Here is a 13758-nt window from a genome sequence, read left to right on the forward strand (position 1 = left end):
GATGTATAGAGAAACTGTACTAGGATAGAATTTATTAGTGTACTTCTATGTATGCTTGGAAGCGTTGAAGATGGGGTGGAAGAAAGGATGTAGAATAATAATAGGATTTGATGGATGTTTCTTAAAGGGTGCTTGTAAGGGTGAACTTCTAGTAGCAGTTGGCAAGAATGGAAACAATAAGATGTTTCCTATAGCCTGGGCAGTTGTGGACAATGAGACTAAACATAGCTGGAGTTTCTTTATCAACTTCTTGAAAGAGGACCTGCAATTGGGTACTAGGCAGGGTCTTACTGTAATGTTAGATATGCATAAGATAATTGTCTATTACTTTGATAATTGTAGATATGCATAAATGTATTTTCTTTCTTGAATTGTATTTATCATAGGGTCTTCATGAAATTGTTGATGAACTGCTACCAAATGTTGAAGTTAGAAGGTGTGCTAGACACATCTGGTCTAATTGGAATAAAAGATGGAAATGAGTGGAAAGAAGGAAACAAATTTGGAGATGTTCCAAGGTAACTTTTGAAGTGAAGTTTAGGGAGAAGCTTCATAAAATGAGCAGACTTGGTAAGAAAATTTGTGATGATTTATTGCACTTTCCACAAGTGTCATGAGTTTGAGCATTCTTTCAAGAGCATTCCAAATGTGACGCAGTTGAAAATAACATGTGTGAAAACTTTAACTCATGGATCTTATCATGTAGACACAAATCTATAATAACCATTTTGGTGGAAATTAGGAGAAAAATAATGACTAGAACTATGGATATGGTTAAGTTTGTTGACACCTGGATATTTGATATTGCACCTATGGATAGACTTATATTGGAGGAGAATAAGGACAAGTCCAGGGCATGCAATATGGTTTGGAATGCTGATGTTGGGTTTGAGATTAGAGAAGGGCAGTATAGGCATACAATCAACTTGACGAGTTTGTAGTTCCATGTCAATGTGTTATTTTTGCTTTGTGCCACATAGAACAGGAACTTGAACCACTTGTGGAGCATTGGTATAGGGAGGATACTTTCTAAAAGGCTTATAGTCATTTCATTCAACCAATTTCAAATATGAAGATGTGGCCTGAAACTAACAATCCAAGGATTGAGCCTCCTGAACCTAAACCAATGCCTAGTCTCCAAGAAATATAAGAAAGAGTAAAGATGAACCAATAAAGAAGTATGAAAATATGTCCAAATAAGGGGTGAAAATTACTTGTTCCAAGTGTAAACAACAAGGCTACAACAAGAAATATTGCAAGGTAAAATAATTTATTATTTATTTGTGCCTTGTTTAAATTCTTGTTGAATTTAATGAACAAATTTTATGTTTGATATTTAGGTTGGTGTCCATACTTCCTAACTAGCTAGCCACAGTTCACAATTTACTGGTCAAAGTTCACAAGGAAGTAGCCATCCTGAACCAAAAAGCTCTTACCAACATGGACCAATAAGATTCAACCAACCTGCATCAACAACATCAAGCAATCATGCTTCCTCAATAATAGTTTGTGGTGATACAATTAGAGTTAAGAGGGCAAGGGAAACTGCAAAATCAAGCCAACCACCACCATTCGTGGATACAAGTATTACTGTTATAAAAGGAATAACCAGTCAACTACCTCCAAGGACAAGACAAATTGCTGGACAAAAAAAAGAAAGAGTTGCAACTGGAGAAGATTTTGCAAGAGGGGGACCAAAGAGGCCAACTAATAGTGGATCAAGTAATGTTGGATTTGGCATCTACACAAGTGCAAGTGGAATCCAAATACTAAACGTAAGTTTGTCACAAACTTTGTCTCTTAAATAAATGCAAGTTTATATATTAATTTTGGTTTTTTTCTTCAAAAAAAGCCTGGGACTTCAAGTCAAAGGATTCTACCAACAGGTTCAAGTTATAAGGATGCAAGTTCAACGGGTATAGACCTTGGCTTTATGCCTAGAGGCTTGAGATGGAAAACAAAGATGTTGTCGCCACTTCCCAATTGCAGCAAATGGCAAACAAAAAGAAGAAGTAACACCAACTTAGAATAAGTTGATTTTGGGCCCTAATTTTGCTTTCTAATGTTTTTGGATTATGCTAGCTTTATTTTGGGGCCTTATTTTGGTACTGGTATACACTTTTTTTTTAAGGTTGTAGCCTGGAATGGTATGTAGCATAATGTTAACTTTGAGCTCATTATGGAGCATGCAATATAATTGTCCACGTTTTGTGTAATTTGGGTGTTACATTGTGATGAATATGACTACATTTTGAGAATATTATGACGAAATTGCTATTTGCTTTTGGTGTTACATTGTGAGAACGAATTTGAGACTTGTATGTAGCCAAAACAACAACTTTACTGCAACAATAACATAGAATTTCATTTCATCCAAAATGCACATTTACATAAAAAAAATTACGGCAACAACAACATCAAAAATATACTATACCAAACACTAAACTAGACCTCAAGAACACTAACAGTTAGATAAATACTACTAAACCTCAAGAACACCTAACAATTAGGCTTCAATGTCCATATTTCAACCATCACCAACCCATTAGCAATGGCACCAACAATAAATATATTTCTTGCTCGATTTATTTTTTCTTCAAAAGCCTTGACTTTCTTCAACAAACCCCATATCACCCTGTTTGCTTGAGAAGCGTGTCAATCTTCATACCAATGAAAATAGTCACAGTCACCTATTTTCTGTAAAAACTAATAAAAAAGAATTAGACGCCAACAATTAATCATCTAATTCACTTAAAGAAAATTAAAAAAAATTACCTTTGAAATTTTATAAGTAAAAATTCTACGCCTTGGATTTAATTGTGTCCACGAAGTCTTTAAGAGTGCCTCATTACCACATCTATAATATTGGTCTTTATCCACATATGCCATGGAAGAATTAGAGAAGCTCGACATGAAAGAATTAAGGATGAAAAAGAGAGAAATTGGAGACCAAGGGAGAAATTGGAGAAGTAGGTGTTCTAAATTAGGGTTCAATAGAACAATTAAATAAAGAATAAAGGATATTACCATTAGCCTGCTAGTTGGACGCCACATCAGACGAAAAAATGATGTTTACGCGCCTTGGATGAGTGAAAACAACGTGAGATTCCAGCTGTGCAAAAAGTGTTAAAAGTGACACATCGGGACCCTACGTTAGGTGTTAAAAATGAAAATCGTCCAGTTGGGATTTCTAAGTGAAACACTATGCCAACTTTAGGGGGACACCGATGGTTTATGCCAATTTTTAATTAGATATCATTTAGCATTATATCATTACTCGTATCAGACACTAATGTCTACATAGATGGATTTAAAACTGTAGCACAAAATATTTTTTTAAAAAAGATTTTCGAAATGTATTTCAATCATTTAGAATAAGAGTAGACCTTGAATGTCTTACTTGGTTATAAAAATCAGAAGATAGTTTTATATTTCTATGTTGAGTTATCATTTCATTCTCAATGATGTAGTCGTGGAATCGATGTGGAGAGATTGTTATAGGCTCAGAATACCATGATCATATTGTAAACATCTTAAATCAACAACTATATAAATTAATTAAGTAACGAAACTGTATAATATACATGAATGCTTAAAAGAGTCGTTACCCTGAAATTTCTCTCAATTACTGATTTTAATAAATTTCACTTGTTTTTAATCTTTTAATTAATGTAGATAAAATTAATAATCATGATCTATCATTATCTACTTAAACACATGTTAATCACTAAACCTTATGGGTTTGACATCTCGATCATTTGAGTCTCTATACAACTTGCACAACCACATATAGTTGTGTGTGCATTTAGAAGAAATAGGTTTTTGGCGACGCCGTCATGAACTTAAAAAAGTAGTCTTTTACAATTTCTTTATTCATATATTAATAATTATATCTTAGTCGTTATTTATACATGTACAATATCTAGATGCAAATACGATGGGATGGAATGAAGAAGTAGATGATTCACATCCTGAGCTAGAAAGACTGCTTCATCGGAGAAAGAAAAAAATTTCTCTTCAATTATTTTATTTATGTCAAATCTAGAAATTACAAAAAGGGACTATTCCTTTAGAGATGGTAGTATCTCTTTTGAAATTATGCGACGTAGGCATCTGCATATCAGAGACATTAGGTAGATTTGAGTTAAAATGGAATGTGGTGCAACTATTGCACACCGATGGACAGTTTATAGGTCTCGAACATAAGGATCCACAATAATATATTTAGAACTTTTAAGATATTAGTGACATGTATATATACCTGAGGGAGTCTCAACCAATCATGTGAGAAGCACTATATTCCTATTTTCTCTGTTTTAGATAGTGAAGAGGTGGTTAAAGGCTGAACCACCAAACTTTATTACCTTGTAAAATTATTTTGTGAACAAATACCTAATTTATTTATTTTTCATTTGGGAATATTAAAGATTGAGAGTTGAGATATTTAGCTTTAAACAACATGGGAAATGTTCAAATATCTTCAAAGATTGTTTTGCATCACAATCAAACAAATGAAGTGTCGGTTCATACATTAATCGAGAGTCTGGAATCAAATATGTAGATATTTCTAGATTCAATAATAAGTGGTCAAGATTTGGAAATGACATAAGATGATCTATACATGCATCTAAATTGAATCTCTAAGGTAACCCAGACTTGAATAGCGATATATAGATATCTATGATGAAAAATATTGCAGGCATGTAAGAGATTGATAAGTTTACTTAATTAGGAGCACAATTATCAACCTTGAAGAACCAAATGATTACACGTTCAACAAGCTAAACTTAGCTCACTAGAAGGTTCAAGTGAATGTAGTGTAACAAATTTCAGGTTGGTATGAAACATGCAGAGGAGATCATTCATCTGAGGTATTTTGGGCTTACCCCGATATTGTAAATTTTATAGATGATTTACATAGACACCACAACCTAGAAACCAAGGTCATCATGACACATATCCCAAGCCCAAGATCGATGTGTAAGTAGAAGCAAATATGATCAAACCAAACATGCGTAACTTTTGGAACAAAGTCATGCCATAAAGAAAAATTGAGATACAACATTTCCAAAACCTAGTATCATAAGCATTAAAGAGTATTCTAATACAATATATGAATTACATCACACATCTTTGAAATATACATAAAAATAAAATAAAAATAAAAATAAAGCTCCAAAATAATAATCTACGACAGGATCTCGCCATAACTTTGAAAGCAACTCGCCCAACATGATCAATCAACCATGTGGAGTACCACTCATACTAATAGCTCCAACAAAAGATTGTAGAAGTACGGGTGGGTACGACCTACTTGTACTCAGTAGATTAGGATTACTGAGTAAAATAAAATATCATTACTTATAAAAATAAACTATAAAACCATTTCACCTGCATACAAAAAGTCCCACATAGGCATCACTATCGCAATTGGTAAGACAACATACTAATTACCAAATTTATAAGTTAAGCAAACAAACTAACAAGACAAGTCAACGCAATACAATATAGTACAATACAATACAAGGATAAAGATGATGTGGTGGAATCAAGGCTATCACACAAGTTGTCGTATACACTTCACTGAGCCTTAGCTCCCAAGACAAGGACCTATAGGAAACTCGTGGCCCATTTATCAAATATTTCATTATCTTAATATCTCATATTCTTGTCACCTAGCTTGTGGTCAATTGTGTTGTAAGGTGTTCCATTTTCCTTCTCAAATTGGTGTTTCCCATTCCCTCAGATTTCTATGAACTAGTGATGACTTTCAAGTTTTGGGAATAATATGTAATAGACTCTTTGATACTTTCAGGGTGTAGGAAAACTCATTCCTTCTTTCTTTCATGCTATTAATTAAATCAAATTGGTAGGTGGGTGATAAAAATTGTTATCTAACCTTCTTCACTTTATTTTCCAGATGGTTAAAACTAGAGCAACAACAGTGTCAACACTAACACGAGCAATAGATGATGCACCTGAGTCAACAGTTGGGGCATTAGCCTGATAGGGAGTAGTGATGACACATTGTGGTAGAGGTCATAGGAGAAAGCCCACCAAGGACGAATGTTAGGTAGCTGGGCCAGCAAGGGATAGAGCAACGACCCTTCCATTGGGCAATTAGGTAATAAGAGAGGGTGATAAGGTGGATGGTGAGTAGATCATGAGAAGAAAGCACCAGCCCAACCTATTTTAGAGATGATCAACCATGTTCTCACCTATCTCAATGGTTTATCTAATTAAGGTCAAGCACCCAACATTTTCTATGCTAGCACCAACACCTCAGGTTCATGGAGTACAACACGCAAGCTGTTGTGGCTCCCCACATGAATGCATCCTTGAAAACAAGTATGTGTCTCTGATTGACTACATGACATGTAATGATTAGTGACCAACATGATTACTTTATTAAGTTATTAAATTTGAAATGGTCTTTAAGGGTACTGAATCTGAAGATGCTTATGATTTCCTTGGTGATTGTCATGAGCTGCTTCATAAGATGGATATAGTAGAGAAATTTGGTGTTGAGTCTCTAACTTACCAATTCAAGGGAGACGCCAAAATGTGGTGGCGATCTCATGTTGAGTGCCGACCAGCTAAAGACACTACCTATGACTTGAGCATCATTTTATAGCTTCTTCTTGGAGAAGTATATCCCCCAAACTTAGATGGAAAAAATGAGAGTTGAGTACCTAAATATAGAGCGAGGGAATATGTTTGTTGCAACATATGAAGCCAAATTTCATGTTTTATTCAGGTATTCTACTCAATTTTGCTTTGTCCGAAAGAGCAGATTTGTAGCTTTCTGAAGGGATTGAGGTCATTTTCTTCATGTGAAGATGTCTGTTGCAGCCTATGAGGCCAAATTTCATGTTTTGACTCGATTTGGGTTATTTTGGATCGAATGACGAAGTCAGCTCATTTTCTTTCGGTGAAGACTTCATTTTCAGTCAAATATTATGTCAAACTTTATATTCGGGAAATGGTGAGGTTGCATAGAGTGCCTTTATCCACTATCTTCGATCATGGTACACAATTTAATCTCAGTATTGAAGGTCATTTTAGAATGGTCTTGGTACTCAAGTGAAACTTAGCATGACTTTTCATCCATAGACTGATGGACAACCCAAGCATACTATTTAAACTTTGGAAGATATGTTGAGAGCTTGTATAGTTAATTTAAAGGATAATTGGGATTATTATTTACCTTTGATCAAATTTGCTTATAATAATAGTTATCACTCGAGTATCCAAATGACTCCATTTAAGGCTCTCTATGGTAGGAGGTGTAGGTCTCCTATTGATTGGTTGAAGTTGGTGAGGTCACTTTGATAGGTTCGAGTTAGTGCATGAGGCTATGGAAAAAGTTTTGACTAATTCAGGAAAGGTTGAAAATGGCTCAAAGTTAACAAAAGTCCTACGCCGATGTTAGAAGAAGAGAGCTTGAATTCGAAGTTGATAATTGGGTATACTTGAAAATCTCACCCATGAAGGGTGTGATGAGGTTTAGAAAGAAAGGAATCTTAGTCCCCGTTATGTGGGGTCATATCAGATTTTGAGGCGTATTAGAAAGTTTCTTATGAATTAGAGTTACCCGCCGACTTAACATTGGTACATCCGATATTCCATGTTTCTTTGTTGAAAAAAGTGTGTTGGTGATCTGACGTCCATTATGCCATTGAAAGTTTTGAGAGTTAAGGAAAGTCTTCAAATGAAAAGGTTTCGATTGAAATTTTGGATTGTCAATTTCGAAAGTTGAGAAATAAGGAAGTTGCGTCCATAAAAGTCCTATTGAGGAATCAACAAGTTGATGGTTCTACTTGAGAGACCGAATCCAATATGATGTCCAAGTATCCTCATTTTTTTCCTCCGTTCCTATTCTAGCTAGTGGTATTTAGTTTCTCACAGTTCATTCTTCAGATTCATGCATTTTAGTCATTCTCATGTTTCTAGATACATGTATGTTCAAGGAAACTTGATATGAGTTATGATTTAGCTCGGAGTGATTTCTCCTTATTTATGTGCATTTTGATGTATCTTACATTTATGTTGGGCTGCTAATTTCTCTCTCTACTCTGTTGATGAGTCCTTGGACTCTTTTAGGACTTTATTTTGATAGATTTAGTGTCCTCAAATGCATATTGTGTCTCAATAACCGATGAAAATCCTTGAGTTTCAGGTATTTGGAGTTAGAGACTAAGCATGGACACTATTGGGCAGAAAGGAACAAAACAACTAAAAGAACGAAGAAAATACGGCCTGAGGATCGCCTAAACCATTAGGCGAGTCGCCGAATGGATATGGTCTCGCCTAATGTTCCAGTGTGCCAAGCTTTGAAGGAGAAAATTGAGTCGGTGAGATAAAGGAGCAATCTGCGAGTCGCCGAACGATTTCGCGATGCAGTACTTCATTGCCCAACGTTACAGAACTTGAAGTTGTTGAAGGCCAATGCAGAAAGGCGATGAACCAGATTAAAAGGTGGATCGCCGCGCCGAGTGGTCTTTCGCAGCATACTTTTTGACAACTATAAATACTTGTTTAAATTCTTAGCTCACAATGGGATTTTTGAATTAGATTTTGTAGGAAACCAGTATCAAACATTATTTTCAGTTTTTAGAACTTAGAGTTTTGAAGACTTTGTTCCTTAGCTTTGAAGATTTAAAGGTTTCCATTTTTAAGCAATTGAAAGTGGGTATTGAAGATTCTTCATCTTTGACGTGTGTAAAGACAATATCTATCGTACCCATTTGATGGAAACACTTTTCGGTATCAATTTCTATCTCTTTACTATGTCTAGCTAAAACCCCAATTCTTGGGGTGTGAATATGTGAATATGGGTTGAATTTACTGCTGGGTCTAGCTAAAACCCCAATGTTAGATTGAAAAGGAAAGATTTTAGAAAATTCTGCTAAGGTAGGTTCTACGAAAGACACCTACAAACTGTAGGAAGTTCTATGGTCCGTAAGAAGGCAGTCGTAGGACTTGGATTGATTTTTGGGAAATTTCAAATATTTGATGTTTAACCTACGAATGGATAGGATGAAATGTAGGGTGTTCTACGGAACATACGAATGATCTGTAGAAGTGATCTATACATAGTTAAATTTTAGACTCAAACTTGGGTTCTACGAGTGGTACCTACGAGTCGTAGAAAGGACGACGACCCATAGAAAGGTTTCATGGAAATTTGGATGGATTTTGGCTCTAATAGTTGGTTCTACGGTTGACTAGTGATGAGTCTAAAATTTGGACTCATTTGTGGCCTTTTTAGTTCAATAAATAGCGTTTTTAATGCCTTTTTATGTTCATATCTAATGATTTATTGTTGTTTTGTAGCTATGAAGGCTTAAGGACAAGGCAAGGTTGAAATCACACAAAAAGAGGCTAAAAGCATTGGAAAAGAACAAAATGGCGAAGCTTATGCTCGCCAACAGACACTCGGCAACTCACCTAGTGTGCCATGTTTCCGCTGAAAATTATAGTGTAATTGGGATAGATTGAAAGCCAAAAAGATGAGCTAAAGTGATGATTGACAATTCACCAAACGTGAAAGGTAAGCTCCATCAAGTTTACCAACAATGTATGAACTTGAGCTAAAAGTCATGAGAACTAAGGTGAGTAGATGGATACAAAGGCGATTCACCAAATGCAATCGGCGAGTTCATACAAGTTTGCCGAAGTTGACAATGAATTTGATCTGAAATGATGCAGGAAACGGCGAGGAAAAGATCAAGTCGGTGACTCACCGATTGAGTCGGCGAACCCTACTAACCTCACCGATCTAACCATGTGTTGGAAGTTTTTCAAGTTTTGGAGAAAGTATAAATAGTAAAAAGAGAGAGAAAGTTCATTTGGAAGCTGGGATATTTTAGAATAGATAACCTTCTTAGTTTTTGAATTTTGAATAATTGGGTGTGACGATTTTGAAGTATTTTGAGCTGGGTACTTGAAATTATAGTTGTAATCAACAAATCAAGATGACCGATAATGTTTTCGGTATATTTTCTTTTACTTTTATGATGATTGGCTAAAGCTCCAATTTTAGGGGTGTGCAAATGGAAGAAGATATGGATTAATCTGGTGAAATAGTGAATGTTGCCCTATTTTATGTTGTTTTTCATGGATTTGAACTAATTGTTGTGTGTTAACTTATGAATTGAGGTTACAAACTTAATTCTAACTTAGACATTCATCTTTAGCTTGAAAAATGTGATATGAAGTGAATGATTAATTCAATGCTTGCATATTGGGTTTGAAATGCTTGTTTGTTTGAAAAAGGAATTAAGGGTTTCTATTCAAAGTGTTGGGTTTGCTTGAAAGAGAGAACCCAAGTCAAGGTTATAAATTGTTTAGTTATTTTGATATGTGAGACTTTGAAAGAAGCTCCTATGATGAGTATGTTGTGATTGAAAAATGTAATGTGTATTTGAGACTAATCCCACCTACCCAAGGGTCATCAATAGTAATAGGCAACCACATCGATCAGTTATTTAAAATCTATTTCCATTCCCGCACACTCCTAGTTTATTACTCAAATTGTGAAGCTTCCGATTTAATTGTTTTTGTTAAAATTAGTTACTAAAACAAGTTATTTAATATTTGGAATTATATACCCTTGTTACCATTTACTACAATAGATTAGAGCACATCTTATCTTCTAAATTGAATTCTTACATAGACCACTTCACGTGGGATTCGATCCCGACCTAATGCGTTGAGTAATTATACTGTTAACGATCGCCTATTTAATTTGTTGAATTGTTATACGAGTAAAGTGAGTGTTATCAACCAGTACAGTTCGTAGGGAGTCCTACGAACCATAGGTTTAAACTGTAGTCTTTTGGCATATTTTTATTAAGGGTGTTTTAGTCTTTTCCTATCCAATTATCCCCTAAATCATGTTGTTTTGGCCCTATAACTATCCCTATAACTGTTTTTACTCTTAAAACTTGGCCTAATTCCTCTTATTCACTCTATTTTCCTCCAAATCTTCAAGTCTTCTTCTCCAAATTCTCTCAATAGCTCTCAAGGTGGAAGTTATAGTTTCAAGCTTCAAGGTCTCAGTCTCCTTGCATTCTTAGGGATTTGACTATCTAGAAATTCACCAATGGATCCCTTTCATCCTTTGGGTTCCAAAAGAATCTCAATCTCCTAAATTGATTTCACCCAATTCTATTAGGGTTTCATATTATTCTTCATGGGTCCAATTTATTATGCTTCAATGGTTTATATTCAATCTTATTATGCATGATTTGATTAAATGACATGATTTTTCAATTGATTTCATATGGACCCATGCCTGTGTCTACTTTATGAACATGAATTATGCTTATGAACTGTGAATTATAATTATGAAATCTATGCATGGTTTATGAAAAAGAATGATTTATGAACAAATGATGCCTTTGAGATAAGTATCCAGGAATTATGAAAGGTTTTCTCACATTGAAATCATGATTTAGATGCTTAGAAATATAAGTGCCTATTATGAAAGTTTATGAAATCATGATTTTGAAAGAAGCTACTCTATTATGATTTATGATTTGATTGGTAATCTTAATTGTGTCTTTCCAAATTTTTTAACTATGATTGTGAATATGTCTTTTCCGTTGGAATTTTCTTAGCACCGAGAGGACTTTGGAATGGAGACCTTACTGTTAATAGAGGTTTGGTCTCTAGTAGCAATTTCATTGTCCCAAACTACGTGTCCAAGTACGTTTTAACTTGGTCATGCATATCATGCTTAAAGTTCCTCATATTATTATGCCTATGTTTCTTTATGCATTTCTTCACACTTAGTACATTCACCAAACTAATGCATATTTCTGCCTATATTGTCTCATAATATAGGATCTGACGCTCCTGTATCCGGTCACACTTAGGTGGATTCCCCGCTAGTGACTACTTGGATTGATGAGTCCTCATGATTCGAAGACAAAGTCATGGATACTGCTAATGCTTTTATGTCTTTTCAGTTTCAGACTTGTATGTGGGGTATGAGTTATGTCCCAATCACTCTTATGGTGTTAGAAAGACTCATGCTAGACTTAGTAGTTTTCCGCATATTTCTTATGTACTATGTTGGTATTTTTTATGTCATCTTATCATTTGAGACTTATGCTGATTATAACTCTTAAATTATATTCTTACTACGTCATGCTTATATCAAGTGGCTTGTTTAGGATCTCTTCGGATCTTATTCTCCATGTCACGTCTAGGATATACTTTGAGTCGTGACATAAACACAAAAGAAAAGAGAAAATTGTTGGAGGAATTATCAAAAAAATTAAGCAAAGAAAAACATGCTTATAAAATATGACTTCTCTAAGCATCGATATATAGTAAAATTAAATTTCACAAAATATCTTTTTGTCATATTCTTCGGTGCTACTTATATCCTCAAACTTTATTTTTGAGTGATCATCTACTTCTTCGTCGTTTGTAACATTTTGTTGTAAACTCATTCCTACAATAATTTCAGTTTTATTTTGTTTTGTCTTTGCATAAGACTCCTTGAATGAGGCTGTGTTACTCGATTGATAGGTAATTCAACCTTTAGACTTAAACTTATAGTCAAAATTGATTCAATGGGTTTAGAAATCTTTTTCAAGAAACAAAGATTGCACTCACAACTAATATAATCTCATCTTGTTCATAAACTTCAACCACTGAACTTGCACTTGTAATCGAAAATCACATTAGCGTCTTCATACTCTAGGAAATCTGCGTGATGAACCATTTAGAGATGTATAAACTTGAGAAGAAACATAACATAAACAAATCAGCATACATAGTATACACACAGACCCTAATACTAACAAATATTAGAAAAATATACACTCATCGACAAAAAAGCAGCAAAAATTCTTAAAATCATAGAAGAATGAGCAAAATTAAGAAATGAAAATACACAACAAAATCCCGTAAAAATCATACTATTAATAATAAACTATAGTCAATCTATAACAAAAAAAAAGGCACATTAAAAATTCGAGATAAGTGTCAAAAACACACTTAACTATATTTTTTTTCTTAGGTTCATACCTAAAATATTGAGAGTGAGTTTCATACCTAAACTATTGAGAGTGTGAGTTTTATACCTAAACTATCACTTAGTAGTTTGAGAAACACACCTTTCACTTTTACAACTCTCATCAAGGTGTGTGTGTAATACACTCTCTTTTATTTAAAAAAATTGCCGCATCACACTCCACATGGACAAAACATTTCATCTTGACAAAATTAAATAAATTATTAGTATTAGTTAAAATTAAATATTTAAAAATTATTATACCAAAAAAATATTTTTCTTACCCACTCCATCACTTCCTCTTACCGTACACCCCCCCTCCCCCTCAAATACTAATTTAGATATATATATTTTTTTTAAAATAATAATTCTACCCACTCTACCTAACTCTCTGCTTCCATTTTTTTCTCGTTTTGTGTCGAAAATATTTTTTACTTGCCACCGCAAGACTTTTTTAAAAATAAATTTGTTATTTATGTTATATTCGGTACACAAGTAGAAATTTTTTTCTTAAATATATATGTACATATCTAACACAAAACTAGAAAAATATAAAAAAAATTAAATAAATTGGGAGCGGAGGGTTAAATAGGATGGGGTAGAACTTTTATTTTTTTAAAATAAAATAATATCAATTTTTTTGGGGAATGAGTGGGTGGTTTAGGGGGGAGGGTGAGTATGAATTTTTTTAAAACTATTTTATATAAAGATTTTTTTTTTTAAAAAAA

The sequence above is a fragment of the Solanum verrucosum genome, unplaced genomic scaffold (assembly GCF_900185275.1).
Source record: "Solanum verrucosum unplaced genomic scaffold, falcon-dt-bn FXZP01000199.1, whole genome shotgun sequence".
Taxonomy (NCBI): Eukaryota; Viridiplantae; Streptophyta; class Magnoliopsida; order Solanales; family Solanaceae; genus Solanum; species Solanum verrucosum.